Raw genomic sequence first — 21,623 nt, 5'->3', positions numbered from 1 at the left:
TATGGGCAAGTAGAAAACATGGTTTAGACTAGAAAAAGATCATAAGAAACTGTGATGGTTCTGCAAATTCAGATCACTATCTCTACTGGTTGGAGTACAGCAAAACACCTCTCCAGTATGTGTGGGACTTTCACATGCAAGCTGATTAAAATAAAAACTGCCAGCTTTTTGTTTCATGTAAATACCAGAAAGTCAAAGAAATTTTGCAATTTTATTGAAAACAGCAGGCAATACTAAAAAAACTTTTAATATAGTAGATCAGCAAAAAAATTACACAATTGCAAAAAATAAGAATAAATATGGATATTAATATGGTATTATGTTAGGCAAAAGGGCCAACATCATACAACATCCATGTTTCTCTACAGCAGGAAAAGAAAACATTTATTTAAGCAGTAGAACTGATCTGAGAATGTTCAGTTGTCAAAGTGTTTTATTTCTTGTCCTATTTCATTGTGCTGAATTAGATAAAGCACTGACACCTTCTCTGCATGAGATTGCTTTTTCATATGCGGCAGAGAGTCAGCTTAAAGGTTTTGGATTTCAGGAAGTGAAGTTACTGAAAATTATTTTGTTTCCACTGTGGTGCCGCAGGTTCAAGATAATGCTATACGTATAAAGATCAATGTGCTACCAATAAGTATCCAAGACATGGACTGCTAATCAGTGAGCCAATCAATATATTACCATCACGGTACATAATGTTTATTGTCTGTAAATATATAAATGGTTATTTTCCATTAATTTAGCAGTTAAAGGGAAATTTCATTCAATGTGATGTATTACTGCATGTCACACGACATGACTCGACAAATGTAGATATGGTCTTTTTGCAGTCAAGCAAAAAAACCTGAGGTGTAAGTCCAGACAAACATGCCAAGATCCAAAGGAATAAAGATAAACAAGCAGTTCAGAGCCATGAACCAGATGTAAATTAAATTTACTGGAAAGGCTCCCCCAGACTCTGTGACAGTTTGCTGTGAGAGAAAGGTTAGTTTGCTTTTTATTTCTTGTATTTTGCATTACTTTATTGTCTTTTTCTATTTTGTATACTGTGAATTATTTTCTTTACACTGTGTGTTACTTGTATTCTGCTTCTAACAGTAAATTAAAATGTGAAATGAGACCAGGGCTTTGTCTCTTGTGAGTTAGACAGGAATTTTTCCCACCTTACTGTTGTGTTCTTAAACACGACTGTCTTTTAGTTGCCTGCCCCTTGTGTTAATTTGACCACATATCTCGGTTCCTCTCTGCTTTTACTGGTTGGTGTGAATAAGCACAAAATTATCATTTTGTGAAATCACTGCCCTTCAACTATTTAAATTTAATGGCCATTCTACTGTATTCCATTGTAGCAGAATACAAAAGTGCCCACCCCCTTTCAATCTATCTTGCTCTTTTAAAAATACTGGCTCTCCACTAAAACTTAACTTTTTAGACAAGTTACCACTTTCATATCTAACTGCTTACTGCACGCTGCAGTGTTTAGGATAAACCACTTTTTTCATTTTACCTTTAAGTGTCTTTTGCAAGACCACCAGTTATTGGAGAGCCTACATTCTGCCTCTCAGTAGTCATCTTGGGATTAGTGCTTCTGTTTTCTCCTGGTGAGAGAAAGAGTACAGTGACATTATTTCCTGGAGACTGCTGATCACCAGAAAGCCTAATAACTGCTTTATAGATGAGATCTTGGGATCTGTGCTTATATTTTGATCCTGGTGAGAGTAGGAGAAAAGTGCACTGATTTCTGACTCTCTCTGGTTGGAGATAGAGTCTCTGTGCTTAACTTACCTGATTGGTCTGGTTGCTATTCGAGGCATCTACCAGAAAAAGGCTACTAGCCTACAGACCCTTGCATCATCTGGGACAAGACTGTGGATCACCAACTTCACTTCTTGGGATTGGTGCTAACACTTTGCTTCTGGTGAGAGAAGAAGCAAAGGAGTATTGTATCCCAACAGTGTCAAGCTGTGGTGAGACCAGCATTAGTAGTAGCTAGGCAGTAGCAATTCATGCGACTCCCCTCTTCTCATCATTCTTGACAAGCTAGTTCTTTGTTTTCAGTAAATACTGCTTGATTTGCTTCTAACTTCAGAATATCTGCCTAAATACTTCATCCTTAAATTTTCAGGGTCTACATATTAGTTTCCCCTCAAGTGTTTGGCCGTGCCCTGTGAAGACTCAGGGACCCTGAGTGACATTTTTCCTGTAAAAGCACAACTGAAATTTTTCCAGTATCTAGCTACACACAGGACAACTAGTCTGGTGTGACAAGCATTGCCCAATAATTGCAAACCAGATACTCCTGACAGTGATTGATATTCTCACTCCAACAGTCTATTCAATAAAAAAGGTCTGTTGCCATGGATATGAACTTTCCTACTGTCTCTGTTACCAGCTTGGTGGATATGAGCATCCTGAGGCAATATGGCAATTGCCTCATGTTTACTGACAACCAGTTAATTCTCAAACAAACTGATACGGTATGTGAGAGATGTAGTTACACAATGTAACTGGAGGCAAAGCTCTCACATAAAAGTACTCCTAATGTCAATAAGGTTGTCAGTAGTACACATGCTGCACCCATCACACACCATTCAAAGCAGACATATAGACCCACATATACTGAGGCACTTTTATGTAACCTTCCTAAACCACAAAGATCTCTTAGACAAAGTACATATAAGAAACACCCTCAGCAGCCCCAAACACACACTTTCAAAACAACACCCACATCAACACATAGAACTACATCTTATGGAGCCTCTACCTCTAAGCCCATAAAGCAAGTCACCACACAATCCAACATTCTGGTCATTGGAGACTCCATTGTGAGACACACTGATATCCCTCTCACCAGGCTGATTAAGGAGAAAGTTACGGTCAATTGCTTATCAGGGGCTAGGATCCTCCACATTACGCATGCACTCAGGTCATTGGATCACAATTACCATAGTCCTTGTGGGAGTAAATCACTTGAGACGTACCTCCCAAGACTATATCATAGAGCTTTTGGAATATGTGTCTCAGGTTTGTATGAGCCTAGCACTCAGCAGCATTTTACCATCTCCAAGGATGATGCCACAATATGAACAAAAGATGACTGACTTTAATAATTGATTTCTGCTGTCATTCTAAGGGGTGCAATATTTGTCAGCATGGAAGTAAATGGTAAACAGACCATGTTGCTTTGCCAGAGATGGTATAAACCTCTCCCCTCTAGACTTTCAAATATTAGCTAAGACATTCTGTTCTCCCATAGTGCCTTTTTTAGGCAATGTCAAACTGAAAGTACTTCTGACATAGCAAATCAAAACCAAGAAAATCTAAAGGTATGACTGCTCATTGCTAGGATCCTAAACAAAAAACTCCACTCCCATGAAGCTCTTTTTATCCTAGAGAATGCTGATGTCTGTGCAGTCTCAAAGACATGGTTTAAAGCCACGGACAGCACACCAACAGTGCAGGGTTATAATGCCTTCCACACATTTAGACCAGCTACTTCACAGGCAGGAACTAAAGGTGGTGGTGTCTCAATTTACATCAAAAATAAATATACTTCAAGGCTGGTCAAACAGAACAATGCACTTGAGCTGCTCCATGTTCAAATCACCATAGGTAAAATCCGATAACACATTCTTGCAAGCTATAGGTCCCCCTCTATGACCCAGGAAACCCATAACATGTATTTAAACTTATTAGAAACACCAACCATCCAACCCATACCATATTCATAGGTGACTTTAATTATCCCACTGTTAAGTGGGAATCCTATATAACATCAAACATACATGCACAGAGATTCCTGGATTTTGTAAACAAAAACTCCCTGGACCAGATAGTCAATATACCAACCAGGGGTGCAACCATACTAGATCTCATCCTCACTAATATGGGCAAGTGCTGCGCACCCCCTACTGTAATGCCTTCTTTGGTAAGGTCAGATCACAAAAATGGTCTTCTTTGAAGTAAAAATAAAACCTGGATCCCCGGCTAAAACGAGAATATTCAAGAACTATTCTAAGGCTAACCTCCTGCTATTAAGTGAGACCCTGGCAACATTTCAAGCCCCTATAAACCATGAGAACACTTCTGCCTATGCAGAACTGTTCATAGAAACCCTGTACAAGCATGTAAATAGCTGTATAGAGGCAGCTGTACCCACCAGGAAGAAGTACAGAACTAACTCAAAAAAACAAACCACCCTGGTGGAATCACAAAACCAATCAGATGTGTAATAGGAGGAAGACAATCATGGCAAAAATTAGGAGGTACAACACCCAGCAGGATAAAAGCACTCGCATTAAACTAAACAAACAACTCAGAGGACAAATAAAGTCTACCAAAGCAAACTTTGAGGTAAGTTTTGCCTCCCAGGCCAAGGACAACCACAAAACATTCTTTAGCTATGTCTGCAACCTCAAAGGCAATACACAATTGTGTGCAGAGCTCATTGTAAATAGAGCCACCTATATTGAGCCAGAAGATATAGCAAACCTCTTGGCTGATAAATTCAGCTCCAGATTTACTCCTATCTCCCCCTCAACCTTCCCTCAGGAAATATCATCAAATATAACTAGGGATCTACCATCACTAGGGAACAGGTCCTTAATGCACTCTCTAAGACCAAGAACACTGCATCAATGGGCCCAGACAATATCCCAGGATGCCTTCTAAATAGCATGAAACATGACTTATCAGGGCCTCTGGAATTACTATTTAACTGTAGCCTCCAAACAGACTTCATGCCTCACAAATGGAGAAAGGTAACAGTTATCCCTCTGCACAAAGGTGGGCCATCTACAGACTCTGGAAACTACAGACCCATAGGTCTCACTAGTCTTGTATGTAAAGCCATAGAAAGAATTATCATAGAGATGATCAAAAGAGATATAGTAAAACTCCAGACACTGGACCCAACCCAGTTTGGTTTTGTCAAGGGCAGATCATGCCTACTCAGTCTGGTGGACTTCCTTGAGAAGGTCACCAAAGCAAGGCAAAATTGTTCACACTGCCTACCTTCACCTGGCCAAGGCATTTGATACAATACTCCACTCAAGCATTGTTGACAAACTCAAGAGGTTATATACAAACCCGTATGTCACCCAGTGGATAGCCAAGTAGCTCACAGACAGGACCCAGGAAGTTTGAATTGGGGAGTCCACCTCTACAAAGAGGCCAGTCACAAGTGGAGTCCCTCAGGGATCAGTCCTTGGACTGCTCCTTTTTAGCATTTAATTCTCAGAAGTCAAGGCCAATGTCCGTGGTCTCTGGCTGACTAAATTTGCAGATGATTACAAATTAGGAGCTGTCATTGAGTCTCACACTGACACAAATATTCTCCAGGAGGGGCTGACACAGACAGATAACTGGTGTCAGAGTCATGGACTAAAACTAAATGCCAAGAAATGCATAATAGTATTCTTTGGGAAGTAATCCATCCCTGGTAACTATCATATTGAAAACACACCCCTTAGAGGTGACCCAGTAATCAGGGACATGGGACACACACAGATAGTAATCTAGCCTTTGATCATCACATGCCTACAGTGGTGAGGAAATCATTATATGTTGCACAACTTATAAACAAAGGTATGGCATCTAAGTCCAAGTAGTCATTGTTCCACTGTATTCAGCATTCATCAGACCTATCTTTGAGTGCAATACCCCCTTTGGTATGTACCTAACCTGGCATATCCAACAACTGGAATGTCCATGGAGGTTTATCACTAAAAGATTACAGGGCATAAGTAATATGTCCTATGCAGATCATCTCAAGACCCCATCCCTGTATTCTGTCTCCTACAGGCTTTTGAGGGGAGAGCTATGCCTGGCATACAGGGCATTGTCAGACCCCCACTCTGATGGACCTCCTGCATATCCACAAAACAAACAGTACCAGAATTATCCATTCTATAGACTTAAACCTCGCCTGTGATATAAATGTGACCTGCTGGAGAGATAGGTACGTATCACAGAGACTACCCCTTCTATGGAACTGGCTCCCCATCCATGTGAAGCAGAGTTCCTCTCTAATCCAACTTAAGTGCAACTTGGACAATTGGATGGGAAACTGGAAATTCATCCCTGGTTTGGCACTTAGGTCTTTGATACAAACAGGTAACCTGTAAATGGTTCATCTCCCAGCCCCATGGTTACACTTATCAAGGGTATCAGAACTCGTCAGAGATTTGGGATGCATGGTTAGACTTAAAAAGGCCCTTGTGGTTGTTAGCCTAGTAAACACCTATGAACCTATTAATGGAAGTGAAAACATTCATGTTCACAACGCTTCTTCAGGCAATACACTGAACAAACTTTGAAAATTAGTTTTTTTTTTCCCAAAGGGGAATGATCTTGCATTTCCTAGCATTTAGTTTGAGCCTTTTCTCAGTGCACCATGTGATAATGTGTCATAGTTCAACATGAAAGGTATTATCATTTGCTGATTTGAGAACTACACCCTACTTGCAATCAATGCCAAATTCAGTCAGCCAGATATGCTTGTTGTCAATGTTAAAGTCAGATCAATTAACACCAAAAAGGAGTGGGCCCTATACAGACATCTGGGCAATACCACTGGTCATATTTTCCTTAACTGAGGAGGCATCTCTTGACAACATGTGGTCTGTCCTTGAGCCAATTTGCAATCCATCATGCTACATGCAGATCTATGTTTAAGGCTATTAGCTTGTTTGCAATCCCATTATGTGATATGTTTTCAAATGATTTTGTTAGATCCATGTAGGCAGTGTGATCAGTGGGACCATTATCCATGGCCTGAGTGATCATTTCAAAGAAGTTCACAAGTTTGACGAGGCATGACTTGCCCTTAACAAATTTGAATTGTTGCAGGTCTAGCTTGGTCCGATACTTTATAGTTTATGAAATGAATTATGATACATTCCATAACACTGTCGATACAACTAGTAAGACTAAAGGGTCTATAGTTGCTTGAGTCAATGGTGAGGTCACATTTATGAAGGGGCATCACCACCACAGAGTACCACTGATTGGGAACATAACCTGTGGCAAGGCTTGGGTTGAACTTAAGGAGGAGATCAGAAAGGGCCTACTTCACACTACACTTGCTTTTGTAATAAAACATGTAATGTTTTTAGGACTCACTAAAGAAACATTCTTTGTCTTGCAGAGTACTTAAAGAATATGCTGCTTGGAGATATTTCAAAGTGGTGGGAAGTGGATCATATAAATTTGGAGTAGGAATGATAACTTTATGGGAGAAATTTGCAGCAAACCTGCTAGCCAATATGTTGGTAATGAAATTATAAGATTTTAATAGTTCTGAACAGTAATGTGAATTATTCCCTAGTTTTCTAACATAGCTGAAGAAAGATTTATAATTACCTATTGCCTCAGAAGCAAACCTTTAGTTTCTTAGTGAAGCATTTTATAGTCTCACTGTGATGAGAGGTTCTAGCATTAGAAGATCAACTTTTTTCATTTTTTTTCTACTTTTATTTTTCTTTCTGTTGTAAATTTTGTTTACATGTACTGTTTACCAGGAAGTTTACTATTGAATTTGCCACTGTATTTGGTCCTTGTGGGACAACCCTATCAATGCATTTATCTAAATGAGTACAAAGACAAGTGACATAGATAGTTGCATATCCTGGTCCATTTTGGGGTTAGCATGGAAGGATTTTGTGATTTTATCCTTCAGTTATACAAGGATAGCTTTCCTGATGTCTCAAAAGAGGGTAGTGTTGGTAACTTTAGGAGAGGATGTTCTGAGGGTGAAGGTCACCAATTGATGATCAGACTTAACAGTGGATAGATAACCGTGAATAGTAGGCCTGAGCTGCTGAGTTTGTGGGAACAGGCTTCTGGTTATTTTCAGCCCTGGTGAAGATAATGAACAATTTGGATGAATAAGAATTTCCTAAATCAATCTAAGAAACATTATGCATACCCAACATCAAGTCTATGGAGGTGTAGTTGAAGTCACTTATGACTTATAGTCATGTGGAGCCATGGAAGAGGACATGTAACAATCTACAAGTTGAAGGTCCGACTGACTTAGTGTAAGCTGGAGCTAAATGAGGTAACTTGGATGGTCATTGGATATCACAGTGAAAGGGATGAAAACTGAGACACCAATGTCATTTTCATTGTGGGCTTGAAGGCATGATAGGTACCGAACCCGGTCACAGAGGGGGTGCTCCCAGTGCATCTGAACCATGTCACAACCACTGCACTAAGAGACTCATTATAGATGCATAAGTGCCTCCAGATTGGGCAGTTTGTTAGTTCATCTTGATATTAACTAAAAAAAAAAAAAGAAATAATAAACTAGACATTTTGAGATGTTCATTGGATGAACTCGACCTTAAAAGGAACAGTGGGGGTAGGAAGGGCTTTTGGCAAGTATTCAAAAGCCCTTGAATGGAAGGTGAAGATCATCCTTCGCAAATCAAGTAGGACTGTCAGTTAACTCACCCCAGAGAGACGCATACTGGTCCCCACTGGAATAACACCAAATAATTAACCATTTTTTTATATCAATTATCTTTTCTTTCAACCTAGGCATCATTTTTGGTGAGCAGAGGATAATGCTCTACAGTCTTATCCTTGATGGAAGCATGTGTAGCAAGTTCCAGCAAGTCTTTCTGCATGCTTTCTGGCATAGACTATGATTATGTCATACTTACTGGAGAAGTAGTTTTAATGGCTCTTGAAATATCAGCAATCCTGGATCCTGGGAGATAGCTAACTGTAACTCTGACCTTGCTCCCCCCTCTTGAGTATGAAATCAGTGTGCCTAAAAATGAAGTCACCAATAACTAGTAGGTTTCCAGAAGCTGGTTTATTCTTGTTAGTCAACAGGGAGTTTTTTGTTTGTGACATGCAGATGAAAGCGTGTATGTAATAGATGCATTTGAGGGTTTCATTAATGCTTACACCAAGAAGTTGTAGGAGGATTAGTTAATGCAAAAATGGTATGAGGATGTTGCATTTGTATAAGTTGGGTGAAATAGTATGATGCACATTGCATGCATGGGAGTTTAAAAGGGCTGCCTAAAAATCAGCTATGAGTTTACACCTATTGATGATACTGTAGGTGTCACTTTAAAAGGGCGTTACCAGTATTTTAATCTGTGTGATATATGACTTTTCAGAGACTGTTCTGTTTAGTTAAAGTTATTACTACAGACACTGTTTGTCTAAATTCTGTAAGTAGTAATTGATAGAAAGTAAGGAATTTATCAGCCATCCTAAAATTTCTAGGTAAATTGTACTACTGAGCATATCTAAACAATTCTGTCTTGGTTTGTGATTTGTTGTGGAGCTGACTGGTAAGAGAAGTTTTATTTATTTTTACTGTTAAATGGAGGTGTGACTGCAAGCTATAGTGAGAGTGTGCCATAAAGAAATTACAACTGTCTGGCTGGCAGAATTTGTATGGTCAGAACAACTTTGTTATATTTTATTATTTAGTTGGATATTGCTAGTATAATTTTTGTCATAGAAGTTGATTTAAGATCCTTTGAATTCTTTGCTACTGACTTTGTGTAATTTTTTTCTTTGCAATATTTTATTCATTTAAAGCTGAATATGCATTACTTATATGAGTATGCAATTAATGATTTTCTAAGGCACAAGTATCTTGCACAATGTAATAAGTGCTATGCATATTTAAAGGTAACAGCTGATAACACTGGTAATCTTTGTTCCTCGTGCCAAAAGTTGGATGATTTGCTTACCATTGTTAGAAGCAAATCTCGACTTGATGATGATTGCACATGTGCAGTTGGCATGGCTTGGAGAACTGTTGTATCATATATTAATGACTGAACTGATGAAGTAAATAACGTTAGGCATACAACAAATAGAACAGATTTAGGAAATGATGCTTCTATTTTTTGCAAAGAACATTCAACCCCTATGAAACATGACGATGCCCCTGAGAACTATGGAATTGTGTATGTAAGTACTCAGTAATCTGAGGATCCAGTCTGTTTAGAAGAAAACAAAAAAAAGAAAGTAAGAAGTTCTCAACAAACAAGGAAGAAAAAGAATCTGACTAATGACTGTAAAGGAAAGAGAATATGTAGTAAAAAGGATTCTGCTTTGTTATGTAACACACTGGTGAGAGGGAATGAAGATATCTGTCTATCAAAAAACCTTCAGTCTACAGAAAAATATATCACCTTTCCAATGGAAAAGGTAGAAAAAAAGAGGCAAGGGGTGGGTGAAAAGGAAGACATCAAAACTGAACATGGATGAAGAACATTACTGTAAGATAAAAGAAGAGACAGATGTTGACTACATGGCTCAAGCTGTGGATTTACAATGCCAGCTGGATGAGAATTTAATATGCAATGAAAACAGTGGGATTAATAAGACTAATAGTGATGAAGATCTATCCTTCATAACAATTGATAGAGCTGAAATGACTGTATTAGAAGCTGAAGATTCTTCACAGATGGTCAGCAAAGATATTCTTGTAATTGGAGATTCAGTTATTAGAGGAACTGATATTTGCAGAGATGATAACAAACATCAAGTAGTGTTATGCTTGCCAGGAGCAAAAATAGAAGATGTGAAACAAGTCTTGGAATGCCTTAATGTAAGGAAACATGGATCTGTTTTTATTCATGTTAATACAAATTATGCCACCAACAAAGATTCTCTGACTGTTTGTCGGGAACTGACACCCCTCCTAGATAGTATAGTATACTGGTATATATACATATACTGGTGTTAGGACATATTTTTTACAAATCACCTCAAGAAAGGATAGTCAGGTCACTGTGAATGAAAATATTTTTTGGATAAACACCTACATGGAAAAAATATCTTGTTTCAAAAAAATGGAAATGTGTAGCACATCCAAGCCTTCTTTTGGGCACATGTGTTCAGACAGGATGGTGTGCATTTGTCTACATCAGGGAAGAGAATTTTTGCAGCAGATATTTTGCAATATTTGACAAATGCTAGCCAAGAATTTTTCCAGGTCAAAAATGTAACAGTTCATAGATAGCGACATTTGATCCATCTTTGATGGTTGTTAATACTAAGAGTATTAATAATAAAGTGTTTTTATTAGAAAATGTGCTACATTCCCACAAGACTGATGTTACTGTTTGTGAAACATGGTTGAAGAACAATGACAGGAAACCATTTCTAACAGGGTAGAAATGTTTTTACTGTAACAGACATTCTAACAAAAAATCAGGTGGAGGTGTTATGATAGGTATTAAAGCTAGCTATGAGACCTATGATTATTACATGTTCAATGATAACACCAATACTATAGACCATGTAACTATGACAATAAAGACAACCCTGGAACATACAACAATTGTTGGTGTGTATAGACCACCAAAGTCAAATACAGATGACCTAGAGGAATTCATACATTTCTTACATGAAACACAGTAGGGAAGAATAATATTAGCTGGGGACTTAAATTTAACAGAAACAGACTGGAATAATATTGAGTCAAGAACTTTTATATTCAGAAACAACAAATGCTTCAGATTGTAAAAAAACCTACCAGGGGATGGAATATTCTATATGTTGTTTGTGTTCCCAAAGAAATTACTGTAACTTCAAGTTAAGTTTTACCAACATTTATGTGCAGTGATCATGGGGTAATTAAGGTTAATTTGTTGCTAGGTAATTCTGTCAAACTGAAATCTAAGCCAATGCACAGAAGGTTAATTACAGATTATAGGGAAGCAAAACAGTTACTATATAAAAGTAACTGGAGTGAGGTGTTCAGTGGAAAAATTGCAAATGGAATGTGGAAAGTTTTGAAAGAGAAATTGTTTGAGTGCAAAAAGTAAAAAAAACAATGTTTAACATCAGGATCTAGGCATGCAACATCAGGGGAGTAATATTTCCATAAGAACAAGATATCTGATTAAGGTGAGAGACAAACAATATAAGAAATGGAAGAGAGATTGAACTACAGCTTTGAAAACTGAAATAAACAAGCTGGACAAACAGATTAAGCATAGTGTTAGACACGATCAAGAAAAATTTGAAGAAAATTTATATTAAGATATTGAGCATGATAGAAAACCTTTTTATAGATCCATAAGATGTGGAAGGAAGATACACAAATTGATAAACTGTATGCAGATTTTAAAAATTATTCTCAGACAGAACACATTATAGATATATTTACAAAATCTTATGCACAACAGTTTGACTCCTCAAAAGGGGTGGTAAGTTGTATTAGCAACATCCAGGTAATCCCAGATACTGGAATCAAATTATATTATATTGAAAAAGAACTGTGCAAAGTGGAGCCAAACAAAGCGCAGGGAGGAGACGGAATAAGTAACAATGACCTGAGAACACTTCAGCAAGAACTTACACTACCATTATATCTATTATTCACTAGGTCATATAAATATGGGGAGATTCCTCAAGATTGGAGACATGCACTTATTAAACCTGTCTTTAAGGGAAAGGGGAGTAGGACAATCCCAGAATCATATAGACCCTTAAGTCTGCTTTCATGTTGTGGAAAAATAATGGAAAAGGTAATACTGGATAAGTTATTGTCAGAACTGGATAGGTTGGGACTTGAAACCATATATCAGCATGCATATGTTGAGAATAGATCTATTACCACCTGTAACATGATGTTCTCTAACAATATAATAACAGCTATGAATGAAAAATTGTGATGTGATTTATATACCCCTTTTGTGGAGTCAAACTGTTGTGCATAAGATCCTCCTCATAGAAACAGACAACTGGTGCCAGAGCCATGGCCTCAAGCTAAACGCCAAGAAGTGTATAGTCATCCCCATTGGCAAAAACAAAGTGCCCACAAATTACCACATAGGTGGTAATCCATTAAGTACCGAAGAAGTCATTAGGGACCTGGGGATCCAAGTTGATAGCAATCTCTCATTTGACAACCACGTGGCCAAAGTGGTTAGAAAAACATTTTATATAGCCCACCTAATCATGAAGGGATTCACATCTAGATCAGGGGAGGTCATCGTGCCTCTTTACTCATCCCTCATCAGGCCCATAATTGAGCACAATGCCCCTTTTGTGATGTATCTTACCAGACACCTGCAGCAACTGGAAGGTCCCCAAAAGTACCTCACCAAGAGGATCAAAGGGCTCAAACAGATACCATATGCTGCCCGGTTAAAGAAACTCCAGCTCTACTCAGTGGCATACCGCCTGCTCAGAGGCGATCTGTGCCTGACGTATAAAGCCATGTCCAACCCGGAATTAATAGACATGCTGCACCTCAGAAAATCCAAATCCCATCGAGCTATGCGCTCGAGAGACTTGAACCTCAGCACTGAAATAAATAGGACATGCTGGAGGGACAGATTCCTAACCCAGAGGCTCCCTTCACTCTGGAATAAAATCCCAGTCCAGGTTAGGCAGAGTCCCACATTGACTCTCTTCAAGAGGAATCTTGATGAGTGGATGGGAGATCGTAGGTTTACCCCGGCTATCACTTCTGTGTCACTGTTAGACAGAGGCACAGTATACTAACCTCAAAAAAAGGCATAGCAAAATTTATTTAAAATGGGTGGCGAAAGCCAAACACACTCTGGCTAGGCTTATAAATGCCCTAGGGCAGATAGCCTAGTATGAACCTATGAACCTATGAACCTATATAGATTTAACTTCAGCATTTGACAGGGTGATACACAAAACACGGATCAATAAATTAGTACAACTAGGTATTGATGTACTGTTGATAAGATGGATAGCTGATTGGCTTACAAATAGTACATGGCAAGTATCACACACCAAATGGACAGGTGAAATCCTTTGTTACAGTCAAGGTGCCCCACAGGGCTCTGTACTAGGCCCTTACTTGTTTAGATTGCATCTTTCAGACCTTACTTTTTCATCTGAGGTGTTCTACAGTCTATGTGCTGATGACCTGAAATTGGGTAAACTGATTAGAAGTGTTACAGATAATGCATGTCTGCAAAATAATTTGACTAAATTGACCATTTGGGCACAGGAGAATAATATGTTGATAAATACATAAATAGATCAAAAACTAAGCATATGAGATTTGGGAGACAAATTGAAAGGTGAATATTTAATACGGCACACGGTGATTGAAACTGGAGACTCATTTAAGGACCTGGGTATATGGGTAGATTCAGTTATGAGTTTTTCTAATCATATCAACCAATTAGCTAATGATAGTTAAAGAACTATAGGCTGTATAAAAATATTTATAAAGTCTAGGAAATCAAACATAGTGAAGTCATTGTTTGTTAGTTGCATTAGACCCAAACTTGAGTATGGAATAACAATGTGGAAACCCTATAGGAAAACAAGCATGATTAAAATGGAAATAGTACAGCAGAAATATACCAAGGGCATTCATGGATGTGAAAATCTAAGTTATTATGAAAGACTAAAATATCTGAACTTATACAGATATTTAAAAGGAGCTCTTATTCAGGCATATAGGGCATTTAGGGACAACTACGTCTGGAATGTTTGTGGTTATCAAAAAGTACTACAGAATCATCAGATAACCTATTTAGAAGATTCTATAGGAATGAGAAGTGTACTAATTGGTTCTCTGACAGAGTAGCTGATGCTTGGAACAGACTACCAAATTACATTAAAGCAAGTACTAGTTTAGATATTTTTAAGAAAAGCCTGGACATTTATTATGGAAATAAGTGTTTTGATATATTGGCAAGCTAGAAGGGCATTAATGCCGGTGCTTGGAACATTTGTATGTATGTATGTACTCTCTGAAGGGATGAGGTAAAAATAATGTTTTAGGTGCAACGATATGTTTGAAGTATTTATAACTTCTTTCAATAAGTTGGTCTCTTAATATGAACTTTATGAAGTCACATTGATGTATCCCAGATGTCAAAATGATATAATTTTCAATAGGTTCAGAAGTTCATAGGCGTTCATAGGTGGGATCTTCACCAGTAAACACACAATACTTGTGTAGTGTTTCTTCCTGATATGCAATGTTTTTTTGATATTGTAAAAAATGCATTCTATTTTTTTGATGTTTGTTTTGATATTATAAAAATGCATTATATTTTGTGATAATCTGTGTGACTAAAATCTACTTGTATTGTATTTTCTGTGGAGCTTTTCTCCCTTGTCCTCTGCTGAAAATGGGCCTCTGGCCCAGTCGGACATTCCTGGTCAACAAAATGTAATAAATAAAAATAAATAAATAAAAGTATACTAGGCAAATGACCACCAGGGCCTTTTTAAGCCTAGCCATGCATCCCAAATCTCTGACGAGATCTAATATCTTTGTTAAGTGTAAGACGGGGCTTGGGTGCTAAAACATTTGCAGGCTTCTGTGTCCAATAGACAAATCAGTGCTGAACCAAGGATGATTTTTCTGTTCTTCATCCATTTGTGAATATTATACTAGAACTGATCTATAGAGGAACTCTGCACCACATATATGGGGTGCCTGTCCCAGAGAATGTGGTGGTCTCTGTGATACAAACCTATCTCTCCAGCAAATCCAATTTATGTCACAGGCAAGGTTAAGTCTTTAGAATGAGTAATTCTGGTGCTGTTTGTTTTGAGGATATACAGGAGGCCAATCAGAGTGGGATCTGATGATGCCTTGCATGCCAGGCATAGACCTCCTCTCAACAGCCTGTAGAAGACTGAATATAGGGATAGGGCTTTGAGGCAGTTTACACAGGACATGTTATTTACACCCTATATTCTTTTAGTGATGAAGATCTGCGGACATTCCAATTGCTGGATGTGTGTGGTTATGTACGAACCACAGGGGATATTGTACTCAATGATAGGTGTGATGAATGCTGACTATAATTGAACAATGACCTCCTTAGACTAAGATACCATACCTTTGTTTACAAGTTGCACAACATAGAATGATTTCCTCATTACCATAGACACATGATGGTCAAAGCCTAGATTACTGTTTGTGTGTCCCCAACTCTCTGACTACTGTGTCAGCTCTTAGGGGTGTGTTGACAATATGATAGTTATCAGGTGTGACCGACTTCCCAAAGGATACTATTATGTATTTCTTGGCATTTAGTTTTAGTCCATGGCTCTGACACCAGTTGTTTGTGTCAGCCCTTCTTGGAGAACATTTGTTTTGGTGGGACATTCTATAACTACTCTTAATTTTCAATTGTCAGCAAATTGATTCAGTCAGAGGCTCTTGATGTTGGCCTTGACTTCAGAGAAGTAGATTGATTTAAGGACTAATCCTTGAGGGATTCCACTGGTGACTAGCCTTTTTGTAAAGGTGGACTCTACAAGTCTAACTTCCTGTGTCCTGAGTCAGCTAGCTATCCACTGGGTGACATAAGAGTTTATACCTAACCTCTTGAGTTTATCAACAATGCCCAAGTGGGATACTGTGTCAAATGCCTTGGGCTAGACTATAGTATGCAGGGTGGACTGTTTTGCCTCCATTCTTTGCTTTGGTGACCTTCTCAAAGAAGTCCACCAGTTTGACTAGGCATGACCTGCCCTTGATGGAACCAAAATGGGTCAGGTCCAGTGTCTGCAAGTTTCCTATGTCATTATTTATCATTTCCATGAGAGTTTTTTTCCCCTGGTTTTGTATATGATACTAGTAAGACTTATGGGTCTGTAGCTTTTTCTCCCAAGCCCACTCCACATAAGAGCGAGCATCTCCTGTAGGAAATTTCAGAGTCATTCTGCTGTACCTGAAATGAAACTGGACCCATTCAGTTAATAGCAGTCCTAAAAATTCATTTTATACCTCAAAACATGGTATGCTTGAGACAGAAATGTGTCAATGTGTCAGTGTATCTTATATGTTTGTCAAGCTTTATTTTTTTTTTTCAAGTACTGTTTCTGGAAATCAAAATCTAGACCAACTATACTAGAAGTAGTGAATATAGTAACAGATATAAAACAACTGGAATTGAGATCTTTACAAAAGGGTAGGAGCAAACTACATAGGAAAAAATGGGAATTGTGGGAACAATACATGTAGGGGAGGAATGAGAATTAAAAGAAGGCAGAACTTAAGTGAGCTATGTAATGTTTGACTGAAAATGATTGGGTAGATTATAAGTGATGTATAATGTTTGCAACTGGGAGTGTGTCAGTAAGGCTTGTGATGTAAAATGCTTGTAGCTAGGATTGTGCTGGTGCGGTTTGTTTTCATTTATATAAATGTATTATTGCCTATGTCATAAGGTAAGTGACGGTTTAATAAGGATTTTTTTTAAACAAGAAACAAGTACTGTTTCTTTTGAGCAGTCCTAGTGAGGAGTAGTTTCAAAAGGTCTAGTCTGTCATATTGGTACATAAGTACAGCTCACAAAGTACTTGTCCTGATGTGCAGTCAGAAGATGTTTTGCAGACAATTTATTGTCGATAGCTAATATGAAATTTGAGAAATATTTCATACTTGTTTTGAATGTCCTTGTACATCCTCTGTTTAACCCATTTGTTGAAGGATGTCATGGTATACAAGTGGAATGGATCATCTTATTTTACTTATAAAGATAACAAAGTTCTTCGGTTACAAACTATGTTCTGCTATCAATGATAATATGTTCAGATAGACCAGAAGTAATGAAATATATTTTGAGATGATTTTTTTTTGACATGTGAAATACTTCAAGTCAGTATGAGTACGTATCCACCTCTACTTCAAAGAGTACTGTAAAATCATTGTGCAATCATTTCTATTATCTAGCTTGAAATTCCCACATATGTAATGGTGCTTATCTTGTAATCATCTCTTCCATTTGTCAGGTTCTTAAACTTTGCTCATGGCCTCAATTTCTTCATTAAGCTTAGGGCAGAGGCTACCCTTAGCTGCTGCTTTCATTTTACCAACGCCAGAATAATGTTTTTGGAGTTCTTCAGGCACAGCTTTTATTAAATCATACAATATTATTACAAGATTTCCACATTAATTCCTCTCTATCAAATGTTCAAATCTCTTCTTTAAAACATTTTCAAGTTATTATCAGCATTCAGTTAAGTTTGGCCAGCCCTCTATCACAAAACGTAATGCTTGTAACAGCTCAGAGACAGCTGTTATTACTTGTACAATTATATCTACTACAACAGAAAAGTGTTAGAAGAGCTCCTCAAATATTTACATATTCTGGGACTCTCTTGGTAACATGTTCTGAAATGTCATGGAATGAAACTCTGTGTAGTTCATTAGGGTGCCCATAATATGGAAATGGTGTGCTCTAGCTGATAATTGTGGGATGGCAGTATTATTTCCTATTTCTGAATTATTTCTGCTGAGAACTCTTTTGCTCATGAAACAATGTTAATAAAAGCTTATGGCCAGTAACTAATTTTCTCCACTAGAAATTAAAGCAGATTTTTGATATGAGAATATTTTTCCTGAGAAGGAGGAAGACTCTTTGTTGCTTAAGCAGTTGGCTGTTCATCTCCTGAATGCATGATGTACTCAATTAGTTGACTTATGCTGCAAGGTAAGGCATCACAAGCAAGTGATAATTGTGACTCTTGGTCATAGTGTACCAACAACTTACTAAATGTTAGCATTCCTTTACATTTTCTGAAAGTATTTTGTTCAAGTAATTTCCTTTGCCATGCCACAGTGCCCTTCCCAATCTATATATTCATGCTAACATTGTACTTTGATTATAGAAGAATTTTTTTTACAATAAGTAACCAAGATTAAAAAAGGCTCTAATTCGATTATATGTGAATTTCCGTAATTAGTATTCAATGCTAACTCTTTCACTCCTGGGGGATTTCACAGGGGGCTTTCATTTTTATTGTGGAGGAATCTGTCTTCCACATCCATTGCTCAATATATTCTGTCGACAATTTACTAAAAATAAAAAAACAGATGGAACCACCAAATAGTGCAAAAGCTTTTAATGGTGTTCAATTTGCTAAACTCACATTTTGATTTTTTTTAACCATTGGTCTGTAGTCTTGTAGTCACTAGCACTGCATACAAATTACTGATTTGCTCACTCTCTGTTTTTCCAGTTATCAACAAATCATCCAAGTACACAGCTAAGTACATATTGCTGAATCAATTTTTCATTATTCTTTCAAAAATACATGGTGCTGAGCATACATTAAATGATAAACTGTTATGCAGAAAGAAACCCCTGCAAATGTTATAAATTAGGAGTTAGCATGACACAATACTGATTGATAAGAAGCTGCTAAAGCTATTTTTAAGCAGCACAGTTCCATCACTTAAAGAGGTCATCAATTTCCCCATAAAAAGGGAGTGGACATGTTTTGTGATATAAGCCTGATTAGCAATCAGTTTATAATCACTAAAAACATGGATCACATTATCATTTTTCACAGAATGAATATTCAGAGATCCAAGTTTGTTATGCCTTGTGGTTTAATAATACCTTGTATTTCAAGCACCATATCCACTTATCCTTTACTGCAAAGGTAAAGTCAACTTTTATTGAATTTGTGACACCATGACTCACCAGATTGCCAGTTGTAATACCTGTGATACCAGATACTCAAAAAATGTTTCCTTCAAGACAGTTGCTTATTGCACTGAATTGAAGTCATGTGACCTACTTCGGAAACAAATTTTGTGACTCAATTTAACAGTAATTTCTGCAGCCACGTTTTCCTGCACATAGTGGTACTTAACCTTTACTACCAGTAAAGGCAAATACAATCTAATAAAACACTACAGCCATTACTGCACTCCAAAAGACAAATTTTATATATATGGGTTTGCTAACTTAAGTCCAAATGCTCTGAAAAAATAACCTTGTAGCGTGCAAGACCCTCTGCAACTCCACAACCCCTGCTAATTAAATATACCAACTTCAAGATCACACAATAACAGGTAAAGGGTAGATTTCATAACTTCATTATTACTGCAATCTCACACAAGTGTCAATCCGGTTCCTGTCAACCAAATTAAGTAGTCAGGAAAGCTGATGGCATTAGCAAGAATCAATTAAATTAACCAGACCAATGTATGCATGTTATCTACATATGTACATATAGTTGCAGGTCAATACAGCAAATGCTTTTTGTGGCAAAAATAAAAACAAATATTCATATGGGCAAACTTTCTTTTAAATGGAGTTTAAACGGCAGTCTTTTGTATGACATCTTGATGCAGCAGGGTCAATGAATTTGCCTTTACCCCACTACTGTGTGATCTCTGAGTTGGTATATATAATTAGCAGGGTGTGTGTGCGTGCGTGTGTGTGTGTGTGTGTGTGTGTGTGTGTGTGTGTGTGTGTGTGTGTGTGTGTGTGTGTGTACATGGGGGGAGGGTACAGTACGGCTAGCCCCCTAGCAAAAAAAAAATATTTTTGATCATTTTAGTTTCAGTCTAGTTTCTTACTTTGAAAAACAATCAGCAAATAGTCTAGAAGAGACTATAAATAATTCAAAAAACAACACGAATTCCACACTGATGAAATTTAATAGAAAATAATAGTCTTAGCGCCTCGGCCACAACAGCCTTCAAGTACAAAAATTTTTAGTGAAAACACACTCCCATATATATATATATAGTAAGTAATTAATCAATTAAACACAATTAAAAACATGATAAAGCTCTTAGTCCTGAAGTTTAAAGTGAACAACACTAAATAGTAACTTCATTTGCGCATATCAAATACATAAAAATGCAATATATTAATTTGCTCTTATGAGCATTTGACATTTGATAAGACACTCAAGTATGTGTATCTATACATAAATGTTTTAAGTTTTACAGCAGTATTCTGTAAGCATTCCAAGGAAAAACTACACAAAACATTCATTTAAGTATCATAAGTAGTGCTCCATCTGTTTCTTTCTGTGTGTCTACTCTATAATTAGTTACAAAGATGCAGATCAAAAGGATTATTTTTCTTTCTGAGAACTCATCTAAAAGATTAATTTTTCTGCAACAGTTTTTCATAGTTATTCATCTTTCAAAATATGTTTAGCATTTTTTGCAATGGCAGTAAGGTTGCTTGTCATACAGGACTAATTTGCCACTGATACCAATAAAATAAATACATAAACAAATGAACTAAACAACCAAATACATTCAATTCAGTTCAGTTAAAAATATTAGAAATGTAAAAGTTGTAGTACAATGAATCAAGATGAAAACACACAAAGAAATGAAGAAGTGAGTCACTCTACATATATTCATTTTGTAAACTTTTAATGCTGATTCAATTTATAATAGTTTTTGAGCACCAAAGTTATCCACTCTATTTAATTTAAGTAATTTGTCATTATGGTATACTAATTACTTTGTACAATTATTTATAAACTGGGATTCTTGATCAGCTGGATACTTCATAAATATTGATCAAGAAACAATATAAAGGTTGTCTTATAGTAATTCATTATTGTTTTCACCCACAAATGAATATATATATACATAAAGCTGAGCCAGTGGATCAGTTTTGTGGATTTGGTCCACCAGAAAGCATGCAAGAGTATCTCATGCTTGATGGTATACAAAAACAATAAACCATTAGTGTGAAAGCAGAATTGTATACATGTTCTGCTAAAAAAAGGAGCATACAATGATTGACTGTTAGCTGTGAATCTGCTAGTTTGCTTCATCTTAGCCACAAATTCTGCAATCTGCCTTTTTGTACAAAACACATACATTCTTTACATTTTGAGAAGCTGTCAAATCA

The sequence above is a fragment of the Protopterus annectens genome, chromosome 9.part0 (genome assembly GCF_019279795.1).
Source record: "Protopterus annectens isolate FY-2018-M chromosome 9.part0, PAN1.0, whole genome shotgun sequence".
Lineage (NCBI taxonomy): Eukaryota > Metazoa > Chordata > Ceratodontiformes > Protopteridae > Protopterus > Protopterus annectens.
The sequence above is the reverse complement of the archived record's forward strand: the minus strand, read 5'-3'. Positions refer to the sequence as shown.